We start from the raw sequence: 17,490 nt of genomic DNA, 5'->3' as shown, positions 1-17,490 counted from the left end.
ATTATAAATTCTCACAGTTTGAAGATCATTAAATAAACAGTTGCGTTTGTATGATTTTTTAAAGAAAAGTGATAGGTGATTCCGAAATTTAAATTCAATTTCAAACTGATAAATGACCGTTGGAAATTTAAGCAATTTTCCGCTTAAAACTGGTAAACGACCAGTTAATTACCACTGGAAATTATAGCAAAATTCAGCTTAAAACTGGTAAATGACCACCAAAAATTATAGCTAAAATTCAGCTTGAAACTGGTAAATGGCCCGCGGAAATTCAACCAAAATTCAGCTTAAGACTGGTAAATTACGAGCGGAAATTAAGGCAATATTAAGATTGAAACTGGTAATATACCAACGGAAATTAAAGCAAAATTCAGCCTGAAACTTTTAAATTACGATTTTTAAACAAAATACAAATACTGTTTTATAAAACACAAAGATGAAATTTTTATTGTAAATTACGCAACACTGAGTATTTGAGGAACTATCATGTTTAATATCTTATTCTATATTAATTTGGTTATTTTTATAATATCGCTAAATAATACTGATAAAATATTACTGCACTTAAATTTACTTAATTTGCAATTACATGTATTTTGTAACCCTCTGTGGTACTAAAATAAACTTTATTACAATAAAATATAGCTATCGTTAAGACCGTCAGCCTATCATAATATCCCCATAAGTAAAGGTCTACCATAGGGGGCGCATGGTAACGGCGTTGTCCTGGAGAAAATGAACGTACGACGATATGGCAGTAGCGACATCTTTTTCAAAATTTCTACATCAAAAATATTTTTGTACTTGGTAGAGCAGCCACGCTTGGGTTGATAAATGCCACAAAACGCGTCGAAATCTCAAATATGAAAAATAAATACCTTCAGAAACGCAACTTTTATATATAATAGCCAGATTTAGGTTCCGATGAATCATTTTGCAAAGATAAGTGTTAATTTTAAGTTTTAAATCGATGAAATTGTAAATAAGCCTTGGCTACGGTGCTAAGGGCTGGCGGCGTAGATTTCTCCCGCGTGGTTCTAAGTTTAAAATACGTTCGCGCACGGCTTGTGCGCATTCATAATGCATTTCGCGAAATTTATTTCAGAAATGCATAGTTGAGGACGTAGCCACTAGGAGATGCAGATTTTGAATACCTACCTCTTAACAAAGATAATTTAAACTCGTACCCTAGATTCGAATACTGAGAGCTTTCCCATTGACGGTTTTGTTACGAAGCGTTTACCCTTTTCCGGCACGTGACCTCAGAAAAATCGGGCTCCATCGGTTGCGGTAAAGCGCAAACCACGGAGCGATTTTTTTCTGAGTTCCGGCGGGAAGTGGGTAAACGCTATCAGCAACGCGCGAGAGAGTGATTTCGAATCTAGGGTACGAGTTTAAATTATTTTTGCTCTGAATAACGGGAATGTGATCTTCAAAAATTTGGCCTAAACCTTTGCTTATGGGGACCTACTAAAACTTTCGGAAGCATAACAACTTAATGAAATAAGGAAACTATTTTTGATGTTTTTAAATTGATAAATTAAATTTTCCTACAAGCTTTAAATTAACGTGTTATCATATCTAAGTTACTTTCCAAATTAAAACTTCAATTCATCGTTGTAGTTAAAATATTTGAGAAAATGTGCAGTGCAAAGGTTGATGACCGAAAGCTAAGAAATAATGTTTTTCAAGGCCCGAGGTTGCCTCGCTTTCTCCATATTTGTGTAAAACCTAATACATCAGATTATTATGAAAGATTTTTAGTAGGCCACTGACCTTAGGAACAATACATTATTTCATCGTTGCTGGCCTGAGCGCCGACCTCATCAAAAATATTATCGATTAAGATAGATCAGCTTTTTATACTTCCTCCCAAGATTGAACGTATATTTTAAAAGCGTTCTTATTTTATATAATGGGTCATAAACCTTCCCGTATTAAACACGATATTGGGAAAAAAGCTACGTTAATGTTGTAATTTATTTTATAAATTACTTTACTGGGCGTTGACATATTTTGATGACTTAATTCCGGCTTGCTATTGGTCACTTAGGTACTTTGAATTAATTTTTTGATTAACAATGTAAGTAACTTTCTCCCATACATTTTGAAGAGAAGCAAATGCTTAAAATAATTAAACTGTGGTGGGTAATTAGTTTAGACAGTGTACCAAATACAGAAACTGAAACAATCGGGCCACAAAATTGAGGTCTGGCGAATTATTTAAAAATAATACTTATGAGGTAAAGTAGGACTCGTGATAAAGAAATATAAATGTAAACGAAACTGAGTCTCAATTTCAATATTCTGAATGCGAAGGGTTCAAATGGTACATAATTAAAATGTAAATGTACAAATGTTTACCAGTTTCGATACAAATTGGAGAGATCAATTTGTAATTGAAGTAAACACTTATTAAAACTTATATTATTTGGTCTAAATCCTATTTCGACTTAAAAAAATAGTGTCAGTCCGGCTCTAATAAAAGTTTCAAATCGAATGTGTTTTTTCTAGGCCTAACGATTTAAGTTAAATCAATTGCCCAATTTTCTGCACCCCACTTGCCCAAATTGGTATTACAACCGTGAAGGATTAATATTTCCTATTTAACCATTTTTTAACCTAATGGTTTCAGATATATCCAAAACACATTATGGATCTCGACGATTCAAACAATATAGGAGTGATAAAATATGATAACCAGTGCCGTATTTCCGCCTAGGCCAACCCATTCTTGGAAGGGGCCCTCCAGTGACCGTAATTACTGTATTCGAAGGCATAAATATATAATATCAATCGTTATTTATATTGGAGAAATTCCTAGCTAGAAGATTTTGTTTTAAAATTACCAAAATTTCTGCCTGGCAGTTTACGGACGCAGCCTTAAATCGCAATGCTGTATAATTATCGCATATTTAGTCGACGAATGTTAAGAGCTTTTATTTAGTAATATAACCGTAGAGCTCAGACTTCTACGCTGAATCAGGGAAATTCAGGCACAGCCTAGTTCCAGGGATAAGAGTAAATGCAGCGCGTCAAAAGGGGGCCCAGACTCCTTATCTGCCTATGGGCCCAGGATCTCTAAGTCCGGCCCTGATGATAACGCCCCTGTTATGCTTCCAAAAACGGGCCTTCAAAATTAATCCTTATTTCACAGTGGGACAAAGTCACTAATGTATGCGTATTTGCCCCACATAAATACCCAGTAATGACCCACTAATGTATCTTTCTTTCAGTGCAATTTTGTGTTATGTAACGAGCGATATCTCAAATGTTTTGATTTAATATCAATTGTCAACAGTGTGCCCAAGGGAACTATATGTGAAAATTGGAGGTCTCAACCTTCAAAAGGTCTTAGACGAAAATATTTTATTTTAACCAAATCATTTGGTGTTCTAGTTCATTTATTCTGGTTTACTTCTAATCTGGCCTTTAACAAGCAATAAAAACTAAATATTTTGAAAAACACAAATAAGGTGGGTTTATTTCCAACCAGGCCTTTAACAAGCAATAAAAATCCAAAGTCTTGAAAAACAAAAATTGTCTTTAGTTTAATCTAAGAAGCTACAACTAGTATACATTCCTTTTAAGCCCCAATTTGTAATGAAACAAGGTATATACAAAATTATTTACCCTTTTAAGCCCCATTTGTAATGAAACAAGGTATATACAAATTTATTTACGTGTGTTTTTTTTCAAACCCTGTTTATGAACATATTAGTGTTTTTTTAGCTTAGTGTGCGATAAAAAATATACAGGGTGTTTCAAAAGGTTATGCAAAAAATTTTAAGAAGTTGTAGGGGGCGAGTTTAGAAGTAGGCCTGATTTTTCCCATTTTCCTACGATGAGTTAAAAGTAGTGTTCGGCAGTCGATTAATTTTTATCCATGAATAAAATAAATATTATTTAAATATAGCCGAGCTTATTTAAATAACCAATAGTTGAATAAAAATTGTAAAATGTTTAAATAATAATAATAATAATAATAATAATCAGCTAGGCTAATACCCAAAGCACCACCTAAGGCCTAAGTCATCATGCGACTTTTGAAGCCATTAATTCAGGTGGCCGGGTTACAGTTCGTATGAGGGTGGTGGCAAGCCTATTATTTAAATAAAACCAACAATTATTTAAATAAATACCACTTTTATTCAAATAAATGCTTGGTTGAGTAAAAAACATAATTAAATAAGTTAAAATGATATTCTTTTTACCAACGTTTTATAAATAAATCGGAAAATTTGTGGATAATGAATAACCAATTCCGAACACTAGTTAAAAGAGCGCCAAAGAGCTTAAAAGTGTGGCCTACTAGCCCCTGGAAGTAGGCTGCAACAAGCCGCAAGGAAATGCGAACATTAAGGTTTGGGTTCCTGTGATAGTTAAAAAGGGACTTTGTAAACAAATCGAGGTAACCAGCGTAAAAAAAGTAAACTTAAACAGTATTTAAAGTCCCTGCCGCTTGGTTTTGCGCTTGTTGCAGCCCACCGTAATCGAAGAATTCTAATAGTTTCTAGATTGTAGCGACTAAAATGAACCATTTTCTCTTAATAGAGAAGCTTATCATTAAGACCAAAAATTTGGTAATTTGAAACCCCATAACGGAAATTGAAGACTATCAAAAACACGTGTTTAGGGAATATTTCGTGGCAATTCCTTAAAGTTTATATCTATGCTGATGGCAGCTTAGATTAATAAAACCATCAATTTCTTTTGTTAGATTGCTAAAATTTACCTACTTTAAAAAAAATTCTAGAAAATTACCAAAATTACTTTTATTACATTTGGACTGCCCTTAAATGGTTTCTCTGGTTTAAATTCGGAAACTTATTTTCAAGAAAAAATGTTTTGAAATTAAATTTGAAATTTATCATTTGAGGCATTCTTTTCATAGGATGAAATTCCAAAACGAATGCTTTGGAACCTCCGAGAGGTGTCGCTTTATAAAAACGAATTTCCTGGTAGCCCTAGGCGCGGGAAGCGCCTATTTCTTTTGATTGCGAATAAAAACCCATATTTCCCCGATGAGATACACGAGCGTCCGCACCTTCCGGGGATATACTGTTTGCCAATCTAGACCGTTTTCTATGGGTGAAAATGTGAGGCTTTCCAATAAAGCCGTACAGGCCTCCGCATATTTGAATTTATATTACTTGGACCGAGATTGCGTGTAATGCAATGTCCTATATATTTCCCTTCTTCATCGAAGATATTTTTTACTTAACCACTCAAAGAAATGCTTCCACGGATATAGTATCATCAGAAGTATATAAAAGCATCTCTTGATCAAAATATGGATCCAAATTAAATCAAGATGCATCCAGAATGAATTCAAATTTAATTGGATCAAATTATTATTTATGAAATCACTAGAATTTCACACGTAGTAATTGAATCAAATTTGACAGATTACCATCAAAATCGATTTTTGATCTCCCAAATTTTGGATGTTATTTTTAAATCAAATTTGATTCAGCATTATCGAGGTTAGAGGAATTATTATAACTGAAATCAATAACTGTCAAACCATAGAGCGATTATACTACTTAACCAGCGTTGATTGAAAGTGGTATGACAATCGTGAGCCATTCTGTTTCAAAGTCAAAAATAAATTTTTAACGAATACCACGATTATCACCTTAAATTCGGCTTACATATTTACAATAGGAATACAATTTTTATAAAGACTTGAATATGTAAAACAAATATTATATACTGCTGGTATCGCATACCATTTTTTCTTTCAACTTATATAACCATGTGTTTATGTTGGGACTACAAGCATTGAACTTTCACTGCGAACTTTGAGTCTAAATGCATTTGCAATACATCAGAGCAGAATCGAATGATAATACCTATCGTACAGAAGAAATATCCATAAAGGCCGTAAAATTTAAACATGGTCCTTTGAAATCTTTAAGCATTGACGGATAAAACTTATCTAATCTTATAAAATTATGATAATCATTAACGGGCATATTTTACTGAAAAGGACAAATCAGCAGGCCTTTTGGAATACAAATTGTCATCAATTTTCATTATTAGCGCGATACTGAGTATGAATTAAACTAATGTGAAATATTGCAAATGTTCGATTCAATATACGGCTAGAATCGCCTATCAATCGATACGAAATTGATAAACGTTATTTTTATCTAATCTAAATCTTATCGAAACTGAGTAACTAACGATAATTAAGGCAGGAATTGAGGTATTTCTGATAAAGGCATAAATTAATTATACGCTCAAATTCAAGTTAGGTCAATTATAAATTGAAACTTTTAATATATAAAATAATACGTAAAATCAAATATGAAGAGAATACAACTTTAAAATTTCCTTCAATTAAATCAATGCCTAAGGCCAAAATCTATGTCAATGGTCACAGCAATAATCACAAAGATGTTAAGAGGGGGTCGAGATGGGGGTGGAAATTTAGTACAGTAAATGGTCAATGGTCAAAGGTCAATGGTCAAAGCAATAATTAAAAAGAGGGCCGAGCAGTGGCGTAGCCAGAAATTCGTCAAGGGGGTCGAAGTATGTTAATGTTAAGAGGGGGTCGAGAAGGGGGTGGAAATTTAGTACAGTCAAAGGTAGGTCCAAGGGGGTCTGGACCCGGAAACCCCCCTTTTGTCTAGGACACAATATAATGATAATCAGATAGGCTAATACCCAAGGCACCACCCTAGGTCCAAGTCATCTGCCGACTTTTAAAGCCATTAATTCAGGTGGCCGGGTTATAATGCGTAGGAGGGTGGTGGCAAGCCCTGCATGCCACGCGAGGCAACAGCTCCCTACACTAACTATTACCTTCAACCCCAACAAGTGTTTATGGGAAGGGGAAACCGAAGAGCTCGAGCGAAAACCTCTAAAACCAGTGGGGAGAGCACTTGCAAACTCAATGCAGAAGTATTAACAAATAAATAAAAATTACATTTTTGGTTCATCTATAATTCGGACACAACTCTTAAAAAATGAGATAATAATTAAAATAAAATAAAATATAAATAGGCAACGAATGTATTTAATAGACCAAAATAAATCACGCTACTAGGCTCAAATATTTAGGAACCAAAAATTAATTAAATTATGATAAAAGAATCGTACAATAAAAATGTATAGTTTAAAACAAACACTTTCATCTGGAAAGTAATGCATTGTAATTTGTTTATATTGGAATCAGACATTTGACCATTTCAATTGGCGAAATATGGGTGTAGTTGACGGTGAGCAGGCGTTGGATGACTTACAAGGAGAGTACCAGAGGTGTTTATTGCCAATTTGGTTCAACGTCGGCCGTAATATAGACTTATATGATATATGAAATTTCCCAAAAAGACACGTTACACTACCCACTCGATTTGCCATGGCACGAACTAAAGAACAATAATTTAGGCCATTAGAAAACTAAAATAAACATTGTTAAAATTATGGTTTATAAATCAAAATAAAAAAATAAATTAAACTCTTAAAAAATAATTGGCATTTATAAAATACAGAAAATATTTGAGTACAATTATATTATAATTAAAACTTATTTAATGCTATTTATACACGTGCTTATATTTTTAAAAACAAATTAATTTTTATTAAAATGGTTGTCTTAAACATGTATGTTTGAAACATTTGGCTCAAACATAGAGTTTAAATTTTAAAACGAACAAATATTTGGAATCCAATCCATAAATTATTCTTATCAAAACATCAACTTTAGAAAGAAATCAATTTATTTTTCCAATCTCTATTTCTACACAGCAAAACACTTCACCAATTCGCTGCCTGATAGCGAAGGTCAAGCAAGTCTAAAAACCGCTATTTGAGAAAGTATACGAATACAAGGTTAAAAATAAGAAAAATAAGTCAGCTTAATGTAAAAACCCTGTACGATATTTATTGCGCATCTCTTTCAATTCGACTTGTTTGAGATTCACTCTCAGCTATCGATTTAATCCATGTTTAAAATATCGACGGTTAATGCGTCTAGAAAATGCAATTACTTAAATCCACACCGTTTTGCTCGGTCAATTCAATTTTCTAAAGCTGGTGATTATAGTTATATCAGGAATTTATAAAGGTATACACTTGGAATGTCTAAGGAAGATTTTTACGGCCGTGATGAAGCTCGTAGAAATGGGCGTGTCTTAAAGCGGGAAAACTCACGAGCAAAAACTCTCGCACCTCGCTACCCTAATTCGACGAAAACTCGTCATTAAGCCTAGTCATGGTTAGTATATTAATAGCTTACCTGATTATCTCTTTTATAACCATACAAATACTTGAAATTAGGTATAACTACACTTCTTTCGCGAAGAACATTATAATTACTTTAAAATATTAAGTACGATAACAAATTGAGGTTTTTAAATCCATTGTTTTATAAGCCTTTTTTGCGCGGGAAGATCGCCTATTTGTTACAATGACGACGCATTCTTTTCGCGTCAAACCTCGAGCCAATGAATTTGAAATTTCGTGTTACGTCTTACACTTGACGTAGTTAAGCCCCGCCTTTTCCTCGACGCGCTTTCGTATCATCGTCCCAATGGAACCGTAGACATTCCAAGTGTATACCTCTATAGTTTCCTTGTTATATACTGAATACTTGTATAAAAGCTAGTTTAAAACTGGCTAAGAAGTAGGAGGGGTGGCTTGGTGGTTAGCACTTTCGCCTCACAGCGAGAGGAGCCGGGTTCAATTCGAACAAAGAATATAAAGTCCCAGGAATGGAAGGTGTAGCTCCGTCTAGTGGAACTTTTGCGCCTCTCGTTCTTAAAGAGAGACCCGGTTGCGTTAACCGTTTCCGGTTACTCTTATTTGCTTTGCCGGAAGTTTCTAACGCAGCCAAAACACGCGGCCAATAATATCAATCCTTCCATTCCTGGGGCTTTATATTCTTTGATTCGAACTTGTCGCACTGGGTGAGAACTTCGAACCAATCCTTCCGCGTAGAGTTTGAGTTTATCTCCCCACTGGATAAAGGGGTTTTCCGACGTGTTCTTCGGTTCCCCTTTTCTTTAAAACTTGTAGAGGTTAGTTCACAGAGTAAACCACTCTATGTTAGCTACTCTATGTTACTATTCATTTAACAAAACTCAACTTCTCTGCAATTTGAACAACTAACAGTAATTGATGTGAAATTGTCCACGTGAACAGAAAATTGATCAATAAATAATAAAAATCCAATTAACTTTTCCCCGAAACCAAAACCATTAAGAAACCTTTAATTCCGACCGATAACCGAGAACCGATAACAAAAAATCAGAAACCGCCGATGAGAAAGAGTCTTCTTTCCCCCAGTCTGGAATGCGAACCTCTCAAGACGTACACGCTTCAGCCACCAGCTCACCTCCCCTTTCCAGATATTAACATTGCCCCACGAGAGAAACAGTCATCGAACCCTATACTGGCGTAAGAAGTAAGTTTTGTATCGACTTCACCCAATTTCACCCAAAACAGTGCTCCCAATTACAAAATCACGAAAATAGGTTTTAATTTAGTATTTTATTACATCTGTGTTGTGCTTTCCAAGGTACTTAATGCCTTCAAAATTGAACAACCCCTGTTACTGTTCTCAAATCAATCAAATTGAAACAACCCCCGTTACTGTTCTCAAATCAATCAAATTGAAACAACCCCCGTTACTGTTCTCAAATCAATCAAATTGAAACAACCCCCGTTACTGTTCTCAAATCAATCAAATTGAAACAACCCCTGTTACTGTTCTCAAATCGATCAAAATGAAACAGCTCCCTATTACAGTGTACTCAATTTAATCAAATTGAAACCGCCACTTGTTACAGTGTACTCAAAGCCAGGGGCGGATCCATAGGGGGGCGATGGGGGCGATCGCCCCCCCTTAGAATACTTGAAAAAACATAACAAAACTTTCCTAACTGCCTAAAGCGTCAGCTAAACACGTTACTTGTTCTGCCTTTTCAATCTACTCTTTACGTGTTTTCAAATTTTAGAGAGAGACTAGAGTATACTAGACTTTCTAGTTGTAGAAAGTACTTCGTTTAAGCAAACGAAAATGAGAGCTCCACGTTACATTTTCACGCTCCATATAGGCTTCGAGCTTAGAAACGATAGCGCCATGTACTTTAATACCTGCCAACTAAATTTGTGAAGAAAAAGCAGACGACTTTTGAATGCCCATGATCGCCCCTCCTTACTTGATGGCCTAGATCAGCTCCTGCTCAAAGCGATCAAAATGAAACAACGCCCTGTTACAGTGTACTCAAAGCCATCAATATGAAACCTACCCCTGTTACAATGTACTCAATTTGATCATTATGAAACAGCCCCCTGTTACAGTGTCATTTGATCAAAATGAAACAGCCCCTTTCACAGTGTACTCAATTTGATCCAAATGAAACAACCCCCTGTTAAAGTGTACCCAATATATCCAAAATGAAAAACCCCTGTTACAGTGTCATTTGATCATAATGAAACAGCCCCTTTCACAGTGTACTCAATTTTATCAAAATGAAACAACCCCTGTTGCAGCGTACTCAAAGCGATCGAACTGAATCATTATCCAGCTATATAAGTGTACTGAAAGCTTTTAAAATGAAAAGCCCCTGTTGCAGTGTACTCAAAGCGATCAAACTGAATAATTCTCCAGCTATACAAGTGTACTGAAAGCTTTTAAAATGAAACAGCCCCTGTTGCGGTGTACTCAAGGCGATTGAAATGAATGATTCCTTTGCTATAGTATACTAAACGCAATCGAAATTAATCATTCCTCTGTAACCATGTACAGAAATCGATCAAAACTTAAAACTCCTTGTTACAGTGTACTGATATCGATCAAAATTAAAAACCCCTTGTTACAGTGTACTGATATCGATCAAAATTAAAAACCCCTTGTTACAGTGTACCCAAACCTATTAAAATGAAACTCCATCTGTTACAGTAATGTCCAATCGATTTAATGAAACACCCCCTTCTTTTCATTATGGTTTTTTATAGTTAATTTCAACTGCTAACTTAAAAAAATATCTTCCGCGAGATCAATACTTCAAACCGTAATTGGCAATTTAAAGACGCCATGAGCGATTCGCCATGGTAACATATAGAACGGCGGCCCGTGGCGTGCAAACTAGTCATGCAAATAAACAATGCAAGAGCGCACAAACGCGCACGAACTCCGATATTGCGTTGGAGCCAACCGACGAGTTAGGGAAAGAGAATGAGGAATTCCACCCGATTCCCGAGGAGAAGAGGCAGATATAATTAGAAAATCGATGATACAGCGGCCTATAACGTACTTCCATATACTAAATATACAAGCTGAAGCTATGACTATCTATTCACAATTTTAAAGAGAGCTCTCTTTCGATATATATATATATATATATATATATATATATATATATATATATATATATATATATATATATATATATATATATATATATATATATAGTCAAATACAGGCGCGCACGCGACTGAGCAAAATATAAAATGTTGTTCGATCCATATCGTATACGGTCTCTTTCGGAACTCCTTCGCATCTTCTATGTCAAATTTCTTGGAGGATACGTTCTCTGTGCATGGCAGGTCGACGTTTGCTCCAGAGCCTCCCCACCACTCGCTTCTCGCTAAATCGTTTATGAAAGGGATGATATATATTGTATACGCTGAACAGGATCTTTGTTTTTCAACGGTGAATTATCTTTAATAGTTCGGTTTAAGTTACTCTGTGCCGATATCGAGCATGTATTCGTTTACTGTATGTGCGGGACCATTTTATTAATAACTTTAAATTAATTATTTTAATGAGATGTAGTCGTAGTGGTTATTGCAAATTTTCGTAGTTGCTAAGTTTAAATATTCCTTATAAAATATATACGAATCTCTTTTTATTGAATTAAAATTTCAATGATGTGTATTTTGAAATTACCATCGATGTGTAATTTCAAATAACCATCGATGTGTAATTTCAAATAACCATCGATGTGAATGATCAAACTACCATCAATGTTTATGATCAAACTACCATCAATGTTTATGATCAAATTACCATCAGTGTTTATGATCAAATTACCATCAATGTTTTTGATCAAATTACCATCAATGTTTTTGATCAAATTACCATCAATGTTTTTGATCAAATTACCATCAATGTTTATGACCAAATTACCATCAATGTTTATGATCAAATTACCATCAATGTTTATGATCAAATTACCATCAATGTTTATGATCAAATTACCATCAATGTTTTTGATCAAATTACCATCAATGTTTTTGATCAAATTACCATCAATGTTTTTGATCAAATTACCATCAATGTTTTTGATCAAATTACCATCAATGTTTTTGATCAAATTACCATCAATAATTATTTTGAAATTACCATCAATGTTTATTTTGAAATTACCATCAATGTTTATTTTGAAATAACCATCAATAACTATTTTGAAATTACCATCAATGTTTATTTTGAAATTACCGTCAATGTTTATTTAGAATTTACCATAATTGTGTATTTTCAAATCACCATCGATGTGTATGAGTTTATTTTGAAATTACCATCAATGTTTATTTTGAAATTACCATCAATGTTTATGGTCAAATTACCATCAATGTTTATGGTCAAATTACCATCAATGTTTATGGTCAAATTACCATCAATGTTTATGGTCAAATTACCACCAATGTTTATGGTCAAATTACCATAAAGATTTATAATAATATTATCATCAATGTTTAAAATCAAATTACCATCAATGCTTAAGGTCATACTACAATTCAATTTTAAATTAATATTCCTTAATTTAATAGCTGTATACCTCTTAATTTAAATTACCATACATTATTAATTTAAAATTCCTTAAGTTTAATTAGATTTTCATCTCTTTCTCTATATTAATTGTTCTTCAAATTACCATACATTTTAAAATAAAAGGTCCTTAAATTAAAAAAGGCTCTCCTTTTCTCCATCCAAATGTAATTGTTCAATTCCCAAAATTAAATTTGCGTCGAACAAAATACCGGTAATTAGACGAAAATATAATTATTGTAATTGCTCGCGAATCATTAAAATTTCCAGAAGGTTCCGAACTTCCCATTACTGATACATAAATGAACGAGGCTTAACTAATTAGCTTCCTGTTTTACCGGAAATGCGTCATACAACTTTCTCCAAGACGGAAATTTTTATTCCATACCTCTCAGTAATCACAATATGTCTTCAGGCTATATTCTGACATCATTAAAATCAAAATTTTACTGATAAAATGTCTTAAGTGTCTAGTGGAATCGCTTAAATTTCTAGTGAAATGCCAATTGTACGAAAATCCTTCTCAAGATAAATGAGCCCATTGGTTTGAAGAAAGTAAACGCAACCTTAAATCATACTTATATTTAATTATCTTATTAAATAAAAATATATATTGCTAAATATTGATCCCTCGTTTTATAAATTTACTTGTAATAATGTAAAATACGATAGTGTCGGTTTTTTACACTACAAAGATCAAATAATCAAAATCTAAAACATTGAAATTACATATATCAACTTACAGGAGACTACCCGAGATAGTTATCACCGATTTCGTTGAAACTCGGGGGTTAGGTAGACCTTATGTTATTATGAAAATTGCCAATGGGAAAAAATGCAATGGGCCTTTGTTTTCCCATGGCAACCGAAAATGTTTTTGATATCTCAAAACAAAAAATCTCCATTTAAAAAAGCATATCATTTTCTCGGTTACTTAAAATTTTTTTAAAAATTACATTTTCAAAACTTACTAAAAAAAGATGAATTTGACCTATTTTGGGGAAAATTTATCATGGATTTTGGGTAAAATTTATCAATTTTGGTTAAATTTTAACAGAATTTGGGTAACCGAGAAAATCCCACACTTTTTTAAATGAAGAGGTCAAAAACATTTACGGTTTCCATAGGAAAACTAAAGCCCATTGCAACTATTCAGTTTGGAAATTTTCATACTAACATAAGGTCCACCTAACCCCCGAGTTTCAACAAAATCGGTGTTAACCACCTCGGGTAGTGTCCTTGTTAGTCTAGTATACATCAAATAGAAATAGGTCTTCTCTAGTGTAAAGGAAAAATTCAATACCTAAATATTTCCTTGTTCATAAATCCGCACGTGTCAAGACGGTAGCGTCGAAACCTCGGCGCTTTGCAGTCCAGTCCAGTCCGCAGTCCGGTATAAGGGGGTGACGATCGAAGAGAAGAGTTATATATATTATATCTATATCTGGTCCTTGTTACGTCAGCGAGGAGGTAACACCACTGTATCCCCGCGAGGGCATTTAACAAGCGTCGGACGAAGGCGATGAAAACGGCAGTCCACAGCGACGTTGAGCTTCAGCCTTCGGAATCCCCGGAAGAAGGGAAAGTCTGCTTAGTCGCGTTCGCGCCGTTTTATATTCATGGGGAAAAACTCCACCCGTTACTCCGTACTAGCGCAATAAGAGTTGACGTTTGCCAGATTGGCGAAAGGGACAAAAAAGGGCTCTATCAGGGTCGAAAAGGCCGATCCGAGTGAGATGGAAAATCGGTAGAGTTGAAGATTCTTGCCTCCGATTCCCGAGGAAGGCGAAGAGGAGTTTTAGTCGGGGATCGACGCGAGGATGACCCAAACTGGCGGAGGCTCGGAGCAAAACTGAATGCGGCGAAGCTTAAAGCGCGAAAAGCCCAACGCCCTCTCGCGGATCGGACGACCAATTGATATAGAAAAGAGAGCCGCCACCGCTGCTGGTGCCGCTGCTGGTGGCGCTGCTGTTGGGAGAGAGGAGCTCGATGGGAGCTCATGAAAGCAACGACTAAAAGTCGATCGCGAACATCATATCTTGACAGCTTGGACGTTATTGGTAGAAACAGAGGAGAGAGCAGAGAGGTAGGCGCCAGAGGATGGACCGAGTAGCGCTTCGATTAGTAGGGCGGCCTTAAATACTTTGTGATTTATTTATACTTTTGACGCAATCTGATACTGTCTCTCAAACGCGTCTTCTCGCAATCTTTACGCGTCCTCTCGATTCTTTTCTTCTTGGGCCGCTTTCAAAGGCCGGATTTACCGGCCTAGGAAATAAAACGCAGCTGCGATTTTATGGTAATGCCCTTTCGTGATATCCCCGAAATGATAAAAATCTCCTCCCTTCAGCCTTCCACTGGCTGTGTCCGATTTTGTATTATAATATATTCTTTTCATCGGAATTGATATTGAAAGGATATGATTTGCTGGTGCCGCTGCTGATTTGGTTTTTGTTGCGGGGAATATAAATTTTGGGGTTGAAGAATCATCTTTGTTCTTCTAAATACGAATATATTACTTACTGAAGTCAATAACTAATTCGTATAAAATAATTTATTAAATCTGCCCAAAATGTAAACCCAGAACGTACTACTTTACAGCTTCATATTTTGAGCAAATTACTATTACGGTTTTTAAGACTGTAATTTAAAGGGGAACGGCCAAGCTTTTCCAAATATGGCCTTATTTCCGTATCAAAAGATTAACAAGAGGTTCAATATACTAACACGTACCTTTTTTTGTCTTGAAAAAATAGCTTTTGGCCCAAAAAGTTGAAACGAAAAATAACGCCAAGTGTTTGGGTTTGAATTTTCGCCGCCATCTTAGGGGCTGCCGCCAGCGCCCCTAACCCCGTATGAGCGATTTGCGAACTAGCGTAACTTTTGAAATCGCGCAATTTAGGCTTAGGTCTCTTATATCTGGAACGCACCGCGCGTGCAAAACATTTTTATTTGCGTCTTCAGCAGCGGGCGCTTTTACGTTGTTTCTCTGTCTCTAAGACTTCTCACCAGGTGTCGCGGCGAACGCGCGCTTTTAGATTTCCCGAAATTTCTTTATTTTATTAAAAATTAACCACTCAATATTTTTTATGCGGTTTTCGCCATAAATTTTAGTTTTTAATGGGCTATAGGGCTATCTAACTGGTTAAAGCTTGACCGTTCCTAGTTAAACAAAGATTTTTAAAATATATACATCTGATAAATATTACAGTCTCTGGGCACTTTGATTTTAAAATTTTTATAAAACCGTTTATAGAAGAACGTCGTTTGGTTATTTAAATTTTTTAAAATTTGAAGAATTATAATAATAACAATAATAATAATAATCAGCTAGGCTAATACCCAAGGCACGAGGCTTAAAAAAACTAAAACATCGCCTTTTCAACCAATAGAAATTCAAGAAATTCGGTTTTAGAAACGTCTGAAAAACAAAGTGTCCAGAAACTTTTGTCCGAGACTGTATATCACTTTATGAAAAGGTGAAGAAAATTGACTACAATAATTTTCAAACATTTATGAAATAATCTAAAACATATTTTATTTGTTTAAATTATTCCTAAAATATATCTCTAAATCTAAAATATCATTAATAACTGATCATTAATGATAGGTCCCAACTTACAAAGAGACGACCCGAAATGATTTTCACTGATAACTTAAAACCATATGGAAATTAACATGGAGAAATCGAACAATTTTAAAATATTAAAACCATAAATTATATTAAAAAAAGTGTACATTAGGTAATTTCAGGTTAATTTGGATAAATGCGTGTACATAAGGGGCCAAATAAGCAGATTGGGTAAATACAAGTAAATTTGGGTTATATTATTAAACATTTTGCCAATTTAATAGAATTTACCTAAATTTAGCCAATTTACTTGATGAGTTTACCCAAATTAACCCAATTTAATGGCGATTACCAATTTTACTTCCACAATCAAAATGTTTTAAATTTTACTTGCATTTACCTAATTTACACATAATAATAATAATAATAATAATCACCCAAGCGACTTATAATAATGATAATATTTACCGAAATGTACATGCCATTTATCCGTGTTAATTTCCTTAGGGTAAAGAAAATTTTCAATAATCAAAAACATTTTTGGTTGCCCTGGCAAAACTAAAGCCCTTTTGGGAAATTTCAAGTTACATAAAGGTCTACTTATCCACCGAATTTAAGCAAAATCGGTGAAAATCACCTCGGGTCGTCTCCTTGTTAGTTCACACTCCTTTAACCTGCTTGGATAAAAGCATTTTTGTTTTAATATCCTGTGACCCAATGATTACAGATATAGAGGCATACTTATACGTGATTATGTTAATATCTATTAAACTAATATTTAATTTAAATTCGTAGTATCAGAAGTTTACAATATACCTCTAATGAAAAAAGGATCTATTTAGGGCATTAAATTAAACCTGTACTTTATCAGGCTCAAAATCTATTACTTCGTTTCAACTAGGAGCCACAAACACAGCACCCCAAACAAAGAGGACGTGTATTTTGTTGTGTACATTTTTCTTTGGTTAGACCATAGAGTAACCTACTCGCATAGAGTGGAAGGCCCTTTGGAAGCGCATGAAACATGAATCCTAACGGGCCGACTTGTTTTCGAGGCGTGAATAAATATAGTCCGAAGAGCGATGCTGTTGTTTTAACAATTTATAGAGTATATACTTACTTTTTTGTCCAGATA

At 34.6% G+C, this 17,490-nt stretch overlaps 1 protein-coding gene across 1 annotated transcript in view; it reads right to left on the bottom strand.

Moving 5' to 3' along the window:
• Positions 1-14,616, bottom strand: part of LOC149960330 (TWiK family of potassium channels protein 7-like) — a 50,350-nt gene extending 35,734 nt beyond the window's left edge. The window contains exon 1 of the mRNA XM_090165236.1: positions 14,088-14,616. The gene's annotated coding sequence lies outside the window, so the exon portion shown is untranslated. The remainder of the gene's footprint in view (positions 1-14,087) is intronic.
• Positions 14,617-17,490: the final 2,874 nt, after the last annotated feature.

The sequence above is a fragment of the Leiobunum rupestre genome, chromosome 2, assembly GCF_980474605.1.
Source record: "Leiobunum rupestre chromosome 2, qqLeiRupe1.1.hap1, whole genome shotgun sequence".
Lineage (NCBI taxonomy): Eukaryota > Metazoa > Arthropoda > Arachnida > Opiliones > Sclerosomatidae > Leiobunum > Leiobunum rupestre.
This window is presented reverse-complemented; position numbering and strand designations above follow the sequence as displayed.